The sequence below is a fragment of the Camellia sinensis genome, chromosome 11, assembly GCF_055761805.1.
Source record: "Camellia sinensis isolate YWXY chromosome 11, ASM5576180v1, whole genome shotgun sequence".
Classification (NCBI taxonomy): Eukaryota; Viridiplantae; Streptophyta; class Magnoliopsida; order Ericales; family Theaceae; genus Camellia; species Camellia sinensis.
This window is the reverse complement of record NC_138971.1, coordinates 171390680-171404203: the sequence shown is the minus strand read 5'-3', so window position 1 is coordinate 171404203 and position 13524 is coordinate 171390680. Positions and strand designations below refer to the sequence as shown.

General features: G+C 34.9%; 1 pseudogene; it reads right to left on the bottom strand.

Annotated features, from left to right (window-relative positions):
- Positions 1-13524, bottom strand: part of LOC114297754 (golgin candidate 6-like) — a 141695-nt pseudogene that overhangs the window by 1592 nt on the left and 126579 nt on the right.

The window sequence follows — 13524 nt, the reverse complement described above, 5'->3', positions numbered from 1 at the left end:
CCAAAATATAAGTAAAAAAAAATAAAATATATGCAAATAATTTCATGCAACCATACCGTTATCTCAGAGCACTGCTTCTCTACAAATGATTTCACCCGTTTAACATAGTCTCCATCACTTTCCTAACCCTTCTGTTGCAATTCTACTGACATTACCGCCACCTTGCTCTTTGGATGACTATAGACATCTACAATGCTCTCTCTAATATCTGCCTCCAAATTCCTGATGAAGTCAATAAACTGAGCATCAAACATCAAAGCAAGCATCAGATGATCCTCATTCTTCAAATCACTCGCCTCATTCTCTTCGACATCATCAATCTCAGCCATACTAGCAGCAGTGGATCTTGTCAATGGTTTCCGGGGTTCAGCCGGTTTTGCAGAAGAAAAAATTATGCTTTTTTGCATCTCCTCAAACTTCAAAAAGTATGACGTGCGCCCCACTTCCCGACTTATGGCATCAACTATGGTAAATGCATCCTTTCCACTGTCACTGGATTTATTATAAATAACACATCCTCCTAGTATAACCACTGCTAACCCCCTTATACACACTGTTGAATTTGATACCAACTCTAGCAAATATGTAAGATGAGGACGTGAATCTAAGAAGCACTGCACCACACTCGGGCAATCTGAATGCCAAATGTCTAGCAGTTTCAAAATAATTGCTTGTACATATGCATTCCCTGATGTATTCGGTTTTCCTTCTTTACTTTTCATGCAAGAAGCAAGAGCCAAGTATTTCACTACGCGGTGCAATAATGGCTCTGGGGCTCCTAAAGATGGTATAGGTTCTTCCAATTCAATTCGTAAAACCTGCAGTAAATTTTACATTAAGATAGGGGAATATTATCTGACCCTAAAATGTAAAGATAACTAATATTCTGAAGCAGTTGTTCTCCATACATTTTTTGACCCTAATAATACTAGAAGAAAAAACAAGGTGAGATTGCATACCCTCTCCTTGCACTGCATATTGTACTTTAGCACATGAGAAAGAACACTAGCAGCTCTGGAAAAAGTCTGCACTTCAGAACGCTCTTTGGATAAATCTCACAGACAAAGCACCAGGAAAAAAAAAAAAAAAACCTTGTTCTGTACGGTCAAGACAAATACTTACGAGCCAAAAGGCATATGGTGTCATGACCCAAAAACTTGAGTAAAAGAAGGGAAAAAAAAGGCCTAAGGATCAGTGGCGGAGGTATGAAGGGTCCCGGGGGGGCACGTGCCCCCCCCCTCATTTTTTGCATTTCTTTTTTCATTTTTTTTTGCATATAAGGAAAATAATTAACAAATAAAAAAAAATTATGTAGAAATAACATTTAGAATGATTTCCTATGAAGCACGGACACGCATACGGACACGGACACGGATACGGGATACGGCAATTTTTAAAGAATGGAGATACGGACACGGCAGGGGACACGACAATTTTTTTAATTTTTTTATAAATATTTTTATTTTAATACGTATTAATTATTTTATTTATGATGGTTGACACGGGAGATTTCATGCCGTGACAGTGCCCATGCATGAAATCTGCCGTGTCATTTTTTATGAAAATAATGATGATTGTTTTGATTGAAAATGAAGAAACTACAACAAGGCACATTATTATGTAATAAAAATTTATAAAAAAGAAATTCAGTGCAACGGTGATATCAAATCGTCACTTACATGTAAACATATTTAACCCCACTACGAAAATGAGAAATTATTGAACTGTTAATTATATTTAACAAGATTGACCGTCTATGCATTATTTTACTATTGGTTAGTGATACCATATATCGATGATGATGTAGTATCATTATTATTTCTATATTATTATATAATCTATCATTAGACATACAAGACTCTTTTGCATTTCTTATAATACACTAGTTATAAGTGACACCATATATTTCCAATTTTGATTTTTCACAAGGTCAATTGTAAAAACAAAAATTTTAAAGCTTTTATATTAAATATTTAAGATTTTGTTCTTAATACTAATTTAAAAATTATAATCTATTGTTATTGATTATGAGAAAAAAATTATACAATTTTAATTACCAAGTGTCCCTTCTGAATTATTTTTGTGGCTCTGCCACTGCTAAGGATGACAACATTTAGAGAGAATTTTGCAAGATACTTATCATAGCCACTGCTAAGGATGACAACATTTAGAGAGAATTTTGCAAGATACTTATCATAGTTAAAACAAAAGGCTTCAAAGAGAGTTTATTATGAAAAAATAATTCATTGAGAAAAGATGAACAGGAAAAGTCCTTGGACACCTGGGACATACAACAAGATCGAAGACTAAAACCAAAGCAAACAATATCAACAAGAAAAGAGGCCAATTCCTCCTACCCCCCTAAAAGGGAAAGGTGCCCTGCAGAAAGGGAAGCACATCTTGAGAATTGAGGGTTCAACAATAATTTCCTACTTATATCGCTCCAAATGCACAGGAATACTTGATGAGGATTAAATACTCCAAACTGACTCGTACCCAACTCATAAAAAAACTTAAGCACAGAATGTCAGAAGACACAATGCAGAACACTATCTAGTTATGCAGAATGGTATCCTCATCTTGAAGAAGAAAAAAAGAAAAGAAAAGAAATGAAAAGATGTATCTTATGTGATTATGTTCATGTCTCTAATCTAGAAATGTAAGATATGAAAAGTACATGCTACCTCAAGGTCACCATCATTTTGACTCAAAGTAAGACCATGTAATAGCATGCTGCCACAAACAAATTCTTCAAAGAATTAATCATCAGAAGTAGGAAGTCCAAACTAAAGTTATAAAAACAAAAAAAAATAATTAAAAAAAAGAATTGAATAAATGCACACATCTTCCAACCAAGAAACACAATATTCCCTTACACTTCAAAAAAAAAATAATAATAATTAAAGAAGGTACTGACTACAAAGAGGAGGACAAACAGACCTTCCAAATGACATGTTCACATCCTCCTCAGGCAGAGCAAGAGTCGTTGGCTGTGGTTGAGGGATTAATGTAGATGCTAGCATTGCTCTGCCACAAATACGATAAATCAACCACTTAAATATAATTAAAAAAATTGAAAAAAGGAAAAATAGGAAATAATGAAAGAACATATATGATCAGATGCAATTGTATATATCAATCCAGTAGGGAAGTTCATGAAGTTAAAACAAAAAAAGAAAAAATGAATATGCCCCACAGAAACCTCACAAAAGCACTTAAAAACATAGTCTGCTACTACAAACTCTTGCATGTTGGAAGTCCTCAAGATGATTCCAAGGATAGAATTCAGTGCAAGCTCTACTTGTGGCTCCTCTCAAAGAACTTTGCTTGCCAGGGCATCAAGATTCTTAGTATGACTGGCAATCAGATCACCAATGCATCTAAGTGCCTGATATAAATAAAAAGCTTTTGTGCATGTTAGAAGTCCTGGAAATTCTTTATACAAACTCTGCATCTTTTTAAAGTTGGTGACGCACTAGGAAGTTTCTTTTTGTTGGTATATAAGTAAATGGTTGTTAATGATCATGCGTTTTATTTCATGCAATAATTTTAACATAAAGCTCATTAATAGATCTCTATTCTGAGAAAAAATGCATGAAATTTTGTAAAACACTTAATTACTTTATTAGTTATTGCTAACACTTAATTACTTTATTAGTTATTGCTAGACTTATATGCCTTAAATAACCCATTTTAATAAGCAGGAAATAGCATTTTTTAGTCAAAATAAATAAATAAATAGTTCTGAGCCCAACTACGTGCATGAGGGTATATATTTATTGATATACTTAGCTAGTATTCTAACCTTTCATTTATTTATTTATTTATTTTCTTTAAAAGAAATGGGAAGTTCCTAGTTATACAACTTACTCTAAAGAGCACTGACATAGGAAACTAGCACCAGGTAGGTATTTGAGAACGGTCTCATCTCAGTTGCCCTGGTGGCTTTGCTTTGGTATTATTTATTTATTTATTTTGCATTGATTTTCACTTGTACCTTTGGGATTCATATGCTTGAGAATGGGCCTATCACAATTGGAACCTCAATTCTATCTTGATGGAAATGCAATTCCAACTCGATTCATGCTCTTAACTATGGAATCGCTATTTTAGAGTAGATACATCACCCACAGTAAGCTATTCTTGCAAATAAGTGCCTAAAAGTTCACCATAACAGAAGACTGTCATTTTTTTACCTATTTATCAAAGCAAAATTCCTAGGAATGTCAATCATTGTCATACAGGATGGGTATTTCATAGATGTACCATCTACTTCACAGCTTTACAGAGTGTCATTTAACGGGATAGACTCATTTGCAATACTCTATTGGAATGGCACAAGCTAGATCTAAGTCCATGTTTGTTTTCCCTCAACCAGGAAAAAAAGTATTTGGTGAAACACATCTTTAGAAGGGACTTTGTATTTACTAATGGTCTATCAATTACATTCTTGCTTTCCATTAAATATTATAGAACAAGAAATGGAGATGTAATAATCACCAGCTTTTAACATTCTTTGAAATGAGTGACACAACTCAGATTGCACAATCTGCATCACCAGTAAAGCGTACAAATAATTTAAGTAACCTAGCATCCAAGAGGGTGTTCCTTATGATATCTCATTATAAGGGTATTCTTTAAAACACACACACAAGAAGAAAAAGAATGTTATCTTACTGCACATTGCACAGGAACAGGAGCCCATTGGCTTTCTACTCCTAGCATTAAAAGATGGTCAAAAACTTTTTTCTACAACCAATAATACCAGTGAGAGAAATCTTACAAAATTATAAGGTTTTTCAAGTATTCATTATAGCAGATAACTTATTTTGAAACAAACCTGAGCGAATGCTTTATTGGTCAGCCTATTGGCATCTTTTCCAGTGTCAATTTCTGGACCTCCCATTATTAGCAAACCGATGGTCTCTAAAGCACTGAGAAGGTTTATCGTCTACTGGCATCATATTGGTTCAAAGAAAACAAAAAATGACCAGTAAGGTTTCAGTGATAACACAAACATGTGTATGTCTGTCCACGCACATACATGACAGTTTAAACTACAAGAAGTGAACAAAGTTCTAAAAATCTGAGTGTCTAACCTTCTGTTGGTTGAAACTGTAGCTGCTTCTTCTAAGCTTCAAAATTGATATCAAAGGGTCAACGCCATAGTCTCCCTTAGCAATACCTACACCACACCCAGACCATGGTTAGTAGTAGTGAAGGAATGTGTATGCGTCAAAACAAAAATAATAACAAAAGGCCTACAAACCTGATTAGACGCATTGTTACGAATGAGATTGTTCAACAATTCAAGACAGTCCTGTTCAGTGACAACCATGTTAAAGAAATTACCAATGGCATTAATAATTGGCCATGGCTATTGCCAAAGCTAAAGAAGTGTTTTCCAAAACAAGTCTTTTGACTAGTAGTACAATACATATGACATCAAAGCACTGATTGCACTACTAGAAATTTGACATTTAGTGGCGTTTATAAAACGCCGCTATAGGTGCAAAAAACGCCGCTAATTCTTTTCGTGACATTTAGCACCAAATGTCAAAGACGCGACCGTCGCTATAGCATTTTGGCACTTTAAAAACGTCATTAAATTAGTATAGGTGACATTTTTAAAAACGCCACTAAATGTTGTAAATAACGATAACCTGACATCATCTAATATTTAGCGACGTTTTAAAAACACCGTGATAGATTTTTTCTTATTTTAAAAATATGACCGTTGACACTGTACTCTTTTTTTTCCTTTTTTTTTTTAATTTTATAGATTTCTTAATTCTGTTAGATTTAACTAAAAACATACTTGTAATAAAGCTAAAAAAATAGCAAAAATATGGATAAACCTATTTCAATATATTAACTAAATTTAGGCAAATATTGCATGATTATTCTAAACCAAAATCAAACAACAAACACAACCAAAAAATAAAAAATATTATATCATAGTTGTCAATTTCAACCAACAGCCATAACAAAAAAAAAAAAAAAAAAAAACTAATTTATCCATAAAGACCAAACTTCAGAGCTCCACAAAACATCCATACAAATAACGCCCATACGCACCTGCAAGGAATGATAAAACATAACTACTCAAGTAATTATGATAAATTTGGCCATAAATGACAATGCTACCCAATCTATACTTACTATATATTAAGCAAAAAGGGGTTTTTAACCCCAAGCCTTGTGAGAGCTCCAATCTCTCAATCTAAATTTCTTGATTTTTTGATTTTTTTTAAAAAAAATCTTAACATTTATTAACTTCTCTCAACTCTCAAGTCTTACCCTCATAATGACACTTTAATGCATTAAGAACAAGCATAAAAAAAATTCTTTGAAATCCAACACATGAATTCCTTGAAAGTCTCAACATATATGATTATTATCCCTCATAATAACACTTTAATGCATTAAGAACAAGCATAAAAAAAATTCTTTGAAATCCAACACATGAATTCCTTGAAAAGTCTCAACATATATGATTATTATCTCTCATAATAACACTTTAATGTATTAAGAACAAATATAAAAAAAATTTCGTGAAAAATCCAACACATATGATTATTATCAAAATATTAAACTTTAATATAATATAAAAAAGAAAAAAAAGATGACATTAAAAAAAAATTAAAAATCACAATTTACATATATAGATAATTATAAACACAATCCGTGTATAGCACGGGCGATATACTAGTCTATACTATATATTAAGCAAAATGGGGTTTTAACCTCAAGCCTTGTGGAAGCTCCAATCTCCCAATCTAAATTTTTTGATTTTTTGATTTAAAAAAAAAATCTTAGCATTTATTAACATCTCCCAACTCCCAAGTCTTACCCTCATAATGACACTTTAATGCATTAAGAACAAGAATAAAAAAATTCTTTGAAATCCATCACATATGAATTCCTTGAAAAATCCCAACACATATGATTATTATCCTTCATAATAACACTTTAATGCATTAAGAACAAACATAAAAAAAATTTCTTGAAAAGTCCAACACATATGATTATTATCAAAATATTAAAATTTAATATAATATAATAAAAAAAACACATTTAATTCCTTGAAAAGTCCAACATATATGATTATTATCAAAATATTAAACTTTAATATAATATAAAAAAGGAAAAAAAATAAGACATTTAAAAAAAAACATTTAAAAATCACAATTAACATATATAGATAATTGTAAACACAATAAAATAGGAGGACATTCATGTCTACACGTTTTTTTTATATGATCTCCTCCGTTATAATAAAATAGCATTTTATTTCTCTCATCTTATAATCTATATATATATATATATATAAAATATTATATATCTATACTATATATTAAGCAAAATGGGGTTTCTAACCCCCAAGGCATGTGGGAGCTCCAATATGTCAATTCTAATTTTCTAATTCTTTGTTTTTTTTTTTTTAAAAAAATTAATCTCAACATTTATTAACTTTTCTCAACCCATAAGACTTTTTGACTTCTTTCATAATTATTGTAGTACTTTTTTTAAAACAAATAATTTGTATATTAAAAAAAATTAAAACAAATATAAATATAAATATCTATATCTATATCTATCTATTTATTTATATCTATCTCTAACCCACAAGTTTTGTGGGAGTTCCAATATCTGAACCTTAATTTCTTAATTTTTTTGATTTTTTTTTTGAAAAAAAAAACTTAGCACTTATTAAATTCTTCCAAGTCTTTTTAACTTCTCCAATACACACACTCTATTTAACTTTTTACATACCTATTGCAAACAGTGAGTCTCATTTTTGTTTTCTCCTTCTTGACTTCTCACTTTTACACTTTCAACTTCAGTGACCACGTATACAAACAGTAAGTCTTCTTTTTATTTTCTCATTCTTGAATTTTCCTTTTATTTACTGTTTTAATATTGTAGTTAGATAGCGCATAAAAATATTTGTGAATTGTCTAGCGAATAAAAAATTATAATTTGATTTTTTAATATGATTGAAGTTAGATAAATATAAACCCTCACAAAGAGAAAAATGTGATTATAATTAGTTGAATGATTCTTTTTTTTAAATGTGATTGTAGTTAGTTTAATAGTTCTTTTTTTCATTTATTTATTTTATTATGGGAAAAATGTGATGTGATTGTAGTTTGTTCAATGGCTCTTTTTTTTAATATGATTGTTGTAGTTTATTCAATATTTTTTTTAATGTTATTTAATCTTTTTATTTACTATTTTAATTTTATTTTTAATATGATTGAAGTTAGATAAACATAAACACTCACAAAGAAAAAAATGTGATAGTTGAATGATTCTTTTTTTTTTTAATGTGATTGTAGTTAGTTTAATAGTTCTTTTTTTTCATTTATTTATTTTATTATGGGAAAAATGTGGTGTGATTGTAGTTTATTCAATGGCTCTTTTTTTTAATATGATTGTTGTAGTTAGTTCAATGTTTTTTTTAATGTTATTTAATATTTTTATTTACTGTTTTAATTTTATTTTTAATATGATTGAAGTTAGATAAACATAAACACTCACAAAAAAAAAATGTGATTGTAGTTAGTTCAATGATTCTTTTTTTTTTAATATGATTGTAGTTAGTCAATGGTTCTTTTATTTATTTATTTATTTTTTTTATTATGAGAAAAATGTGATGTGATTGTAGTTTGTTCAATGGTTCTTTTTTTTAATGTGATTTAATTTTTTATTTACTGTTTTAATGGTTTTTCTTTACAATCATTTATGAAAAAAATATGATTGTAGTTAGATAGCATAAAAATATTTGTGATTTGATTTCATTTTTTTTCTGAATTCATTTTTAAAGTACCAATTATTGATAATGATTAGATTGTATTTTGAAAAAAAAAATTGTAATTGATTTTTTTAACTCACTGTGTTTTTTGAAAAAAAAATTATTGTGTTTTTTTAACTATCAATTCATTTAATTTGTGATTTGATTTTTAACTCACTATGTTTTTGAAAAACAAAATGGATTGTACTCATTAGGGTCACATAATGTACCAATTATTGATGATGATTAGATTGTATTTTGACCCAAAAAAATTGTAATTAATTTTTTTAACTCACTATGTTTTTTGAAAAATAAATTATTGTATTTTTTAAGGGAACTTTTTTGATAAATCCACTTTCTAAGAGCTTTATTCCATCAAACCCATATTCTTTTTGACTATTCCATTAGGTCCTATTTGAGATAAGAAGACCAAAATACCCTTTTCATGTACTTATATTTCATTTAGTTCACATTATTTTCTTATGTTTCAATAAGTCCTATGGGTGACATAATTACCAAAATACCCATAATGTGAATGTTCACACCGTCAATGTGAATATTCATATCGTCAATGTGTAGGGGCCTGGCCCATGTCGATCCTCGTGGGTGCCCAAAAAAATTTGAGTCGAGCCGGGGCGGGCCCGACCCGTTGACAATGTGAATATTCATATTGACATGTTAACATTCACATTAATAGGAGTGTAAAATTAGCCCGCATCTCGTGGCGGCGCGAAACCCGCCCGCGGCCCATGGGCGGCCCGGGGCGGGCCCGTTGACAATGTAAATATTCACATTGACATGTTAACCTTCACATTGATAAGAGTACAAAGTTGGCACGCGACCCATGGGCGGCCAAAAGCCCGCTTGCGGCCCAAGGCGGGCCCGACCTAGCCCGTTGACAATATGAATATTCATATTGACATGTTAACATTCACATTGATAGAAGTGTAAAATTAGCCCGCGCCTCGTGGCTGCCCGAAACCCGCCCACGGCCCCTGGGCGGCTCGGGGCGGGTGTAGGAACCCACATTTTATGTCTTCATCATATTCATGAGCATCTGTATGATTATGGCTTGTTAAGTTTGCATGTGTATGTTTGTGACTTGTTTCGCTTAAGCAAGTGTGATCCATGCCTTGTTTTGAAGCCTTGTGATTTGTCTAAGTGTAGTGTGCTTGTCTTGTCCCTTCCTTGATGTGAAACTTAGGTCACGCCTTGCCTAAGTTATGCTAGCCGATGTTATTCCAAGCCTGGGTTACGTTACGCCTAGATCATTCCAAGCCGAGGTCATCCTCAGTCTATAAGTATCTTGGAACCCCTTGTTGACCTCCGTCCTCGCCTTGACACATTAGCCGAGATGTTACCTTGCACCCAAGTGATCTCGTCCTGGAGTGGTATGACCTAGACCGAGGTGTGGCGCATCTAGGCCAAGATGTGGCACAGCTTAGTCAAGTGTTGTCCTTCCTAGCCGGGGTCATTGTCACCATAGTTGCTGAAGTCCTTTTGTTAGCCGATGTCACCCCTTGCCGGAGTGTCATTCCGTGTAGCTTGTTAAATACGCCTTGTTATTAGCCGATGTCATTGCCTCGTCAGAGAGCCCATACCGCTTTACTTGTTGAACACCCTTCCACCATGCTTTGTCTGGTCTGTCAGCCACCTTTTCAGGGAAAACCCAACCAGTCGCCGCCACGTGTCTCAGCAGAGGGTTAACCCCAGAACCGGGTAAAGACAACTATCATTTGATATCATAACCTTGCCTTGTAGAGAGAGAAACTCTAGGAGGAAGAAGGAGTTTTAGAGTGAGGAAGTAGATCTTCAAGCTTGATTCCTAGAGATCGAACCGTTAGATCCGTGTTCTAAGGTTAGATTCTTGATCTGCTCATGATGTTCTTTATGTTCATGTTATTGCATTGCATGATCGGATATGATTTGTAAGCCATACATTGTTTTGGAATTCGGTTTTAGAAAGAGAAAATGACATTCATGTGTTCTTCAAGAAAGTCTTGTTTTGATCCGAAAACTTGCATAAAGAATCATGTTTTTGTGTTTATTTCCGCAAGAATTCCAGGTACGGGTACCCAGGTCCATGTTTTCAAACTCATAGCATGAAAATCCCAGATTTGTGATAACAGATTGTGATTGAACATTCATATTTTTCATGTTTTCACACTCATGTTCTCCATGTTCATCAGCAGAGGGAAACCCAGAGTTTCCCGACCTCTTTTCCTTGCATGTGGCCCTCGGGAACACACCTCGGCGAGGAGGTGTGGAACCTCGGCCTAGACCTGCTTGGCGCCCAGCATGTTTTCCGAAATCATTTGTGTACATACGAAACTTGTTGGAAAGTGCATTCAATAGGCTTTGCCCTGTGTTTGTAGGACTTGGGCTTGTCTCGACCCCGACGTGTGAAGAACTATGTGAGTGGTATTTTTAATAAAGCTATGTTACACTTGCTTTCACAAATCTCGTCTTGCCTTGTTTTGAAAAGTACTTGATCTAGCATGAATGACTATCCCTACTTGTATATTAAACACTATCTTGTTTTGATGACATGTCTTGAAAGTCCTTAGCTGCAGGGGACTATAATGCAACTGCACTCTTGTCTTGAAAGTCCTTAGCTGCAGGGGACTATAATGCAACTGCACTCTTGTCTTGAAAGTCCTTAGCTGCAGGGGACTATAATGCAACTGCACTCTTGTCTTGAAAGTCCTTAGCTGCAGGGGACTATAATGCAACTGCACTCTTGTCTTGAAAGTCCTTAGTTGCAGGGGACTATAATGCAACTGCACTCTTGTCTTGATATGTCATCGCACTTGTAATATGTAGATGTAATAACATCCAAGGAACTTGAAAGGCCGGCAATGAACTTGATTTCCCCCTTGATTGTAAAGTATGCTATGTATTGTTTTGAAAGAAATCTTGGATATCAATCATGCAAAACCTTTATTTCCAATATCATTCACTGAGTATCCAAGCTCACCCTCTCTATATATATGTAGGTGATGAACAAGAAGGCAATGAGGCCTAGACGTGTAGCCGATGTGTTTTTGGGTGCATTGCCGACGTGTTTTGGATTAGCATTTTGTACCATCTTGAAGATTATGCTTCTTAGCTTATATTTCATGTGCACTTGTATATGTCGGCTTGAGAAGCCTTTTGGTCAAGATGTATTTTGTATCTCATTCCCTTATTGTATCTAAGTTGTAAGACTTTGTAAAATGTATGTCATTTCATTGGACTTAAGCACGACTCTCATGGACTATTTAGATTTTGCATATATATATATGTTGCTTCCGCACTTGTAAGCCCCATATTTTATACTCTGATTGTGTGTGATTCTTGTAAGTCGGCCTTCGGTAATCTCGGATTACTGGCCATCACGGCACCAAACTACTAGGGGCGGTTTGGGGGCGTGACAGCGGGCCTGGCCCAGCCTGTTGACAATGTGAATATTCACATTGACATGTGAACATTCACATTGATAAGAGTATAAAATTGGCCAGCGGCCCAGGGCGGGCCCAACCCAGCCCGTTGACAATGTGAATATTCACATTGACATGTTAACATTCACATTGATAAGAGTGTAAAATTGGTCGGCAGCCCGTGGGCAGCCCGAAGCCCGACCGTAGCCCGAGGCAGGCTTGGCCCGACCCGTGACAATGTGAATATTCACATTGACATGTTAACATTAACATTGATAGGAGTGTAAAATTTTCCCGTTGCCCGAAGCTTGCCCGTGGCCCGGGGTAGGCTCGGCCTGACCCGTTGACAATGTGAATATTCACATTGACATGTTAACATGCATACTGATAGGAATGTAGAATTGGCCCGCGGCCCGTGGGCTGCCCGAAGCCCGCCCACGGCCCAGAGCAGGCTCGTTTGGGTCCGGGCCCGAGCATGTCCAAGACCCTAGGCTAGGGCCTAGGCAATCACTTTGAAGCCTGGCCCGGCCCATCAGCCCGCTTAAGACCCATTCAAGGCTCAGTCCGAGGCCCAGCCTGCCCGAGGCGTAATGTCTTTTTTTGTGAAAAATAATAAAATTTTGGCAGAAAAAATTAAAAAGAATTAAAAAAAAATGGCCAGGCCCGCCCAAGCCCGACCTAAGCACGAGGCTAGGCCCAGGTCCATCGGCCCGACCCGAGGCTTGATCCATCGGCCCGTCCAAAGCCCGAATACCCTTGTGCTAGGGCTAGGGCTAGGGCCTGGGCTTAATTTTTTGGCCTGTGGGCCGGCCCAGATTTTTTTCAAACACCTACGAGGCTCGATATGGGCCGGCCCAGGCCTCTACGCATTGATGATATGAACATTCACATTGACGATGTGAACATTCACATTATGGGTATTTTGGTAATTATGTCTCCCATAGGACTTATTCAAACATAAGAAAATAATGTGGACTAAATAGAATATAAATAGATGAAAATGGTATTTTAGTCTTCTTACCTCAAATAGGACTTAATGGAATAGTCAAAAAGAAAGTAGGCTGCTCGAAGCCCACCCGCAACTCGAGAAAGGCTCGTTTGGGCCCAGGCTCGAGCTTAGTCCGAGACCCTAGGCTAGGGCCTGGGCCATCACTTTGAAGCCCGGCCCGACCCATCGGCCCGGTTAAGGCCCATTCAAGGCTCGGTCCGAGGCTCGGCCTGGGCCGAGACCTAGTGTCGTTTTTTGTGGAAAATAATAAAATTTTGGTAGAAAAAATTAAAAAGAATTAAAAAAAATGGCCAAGCCCG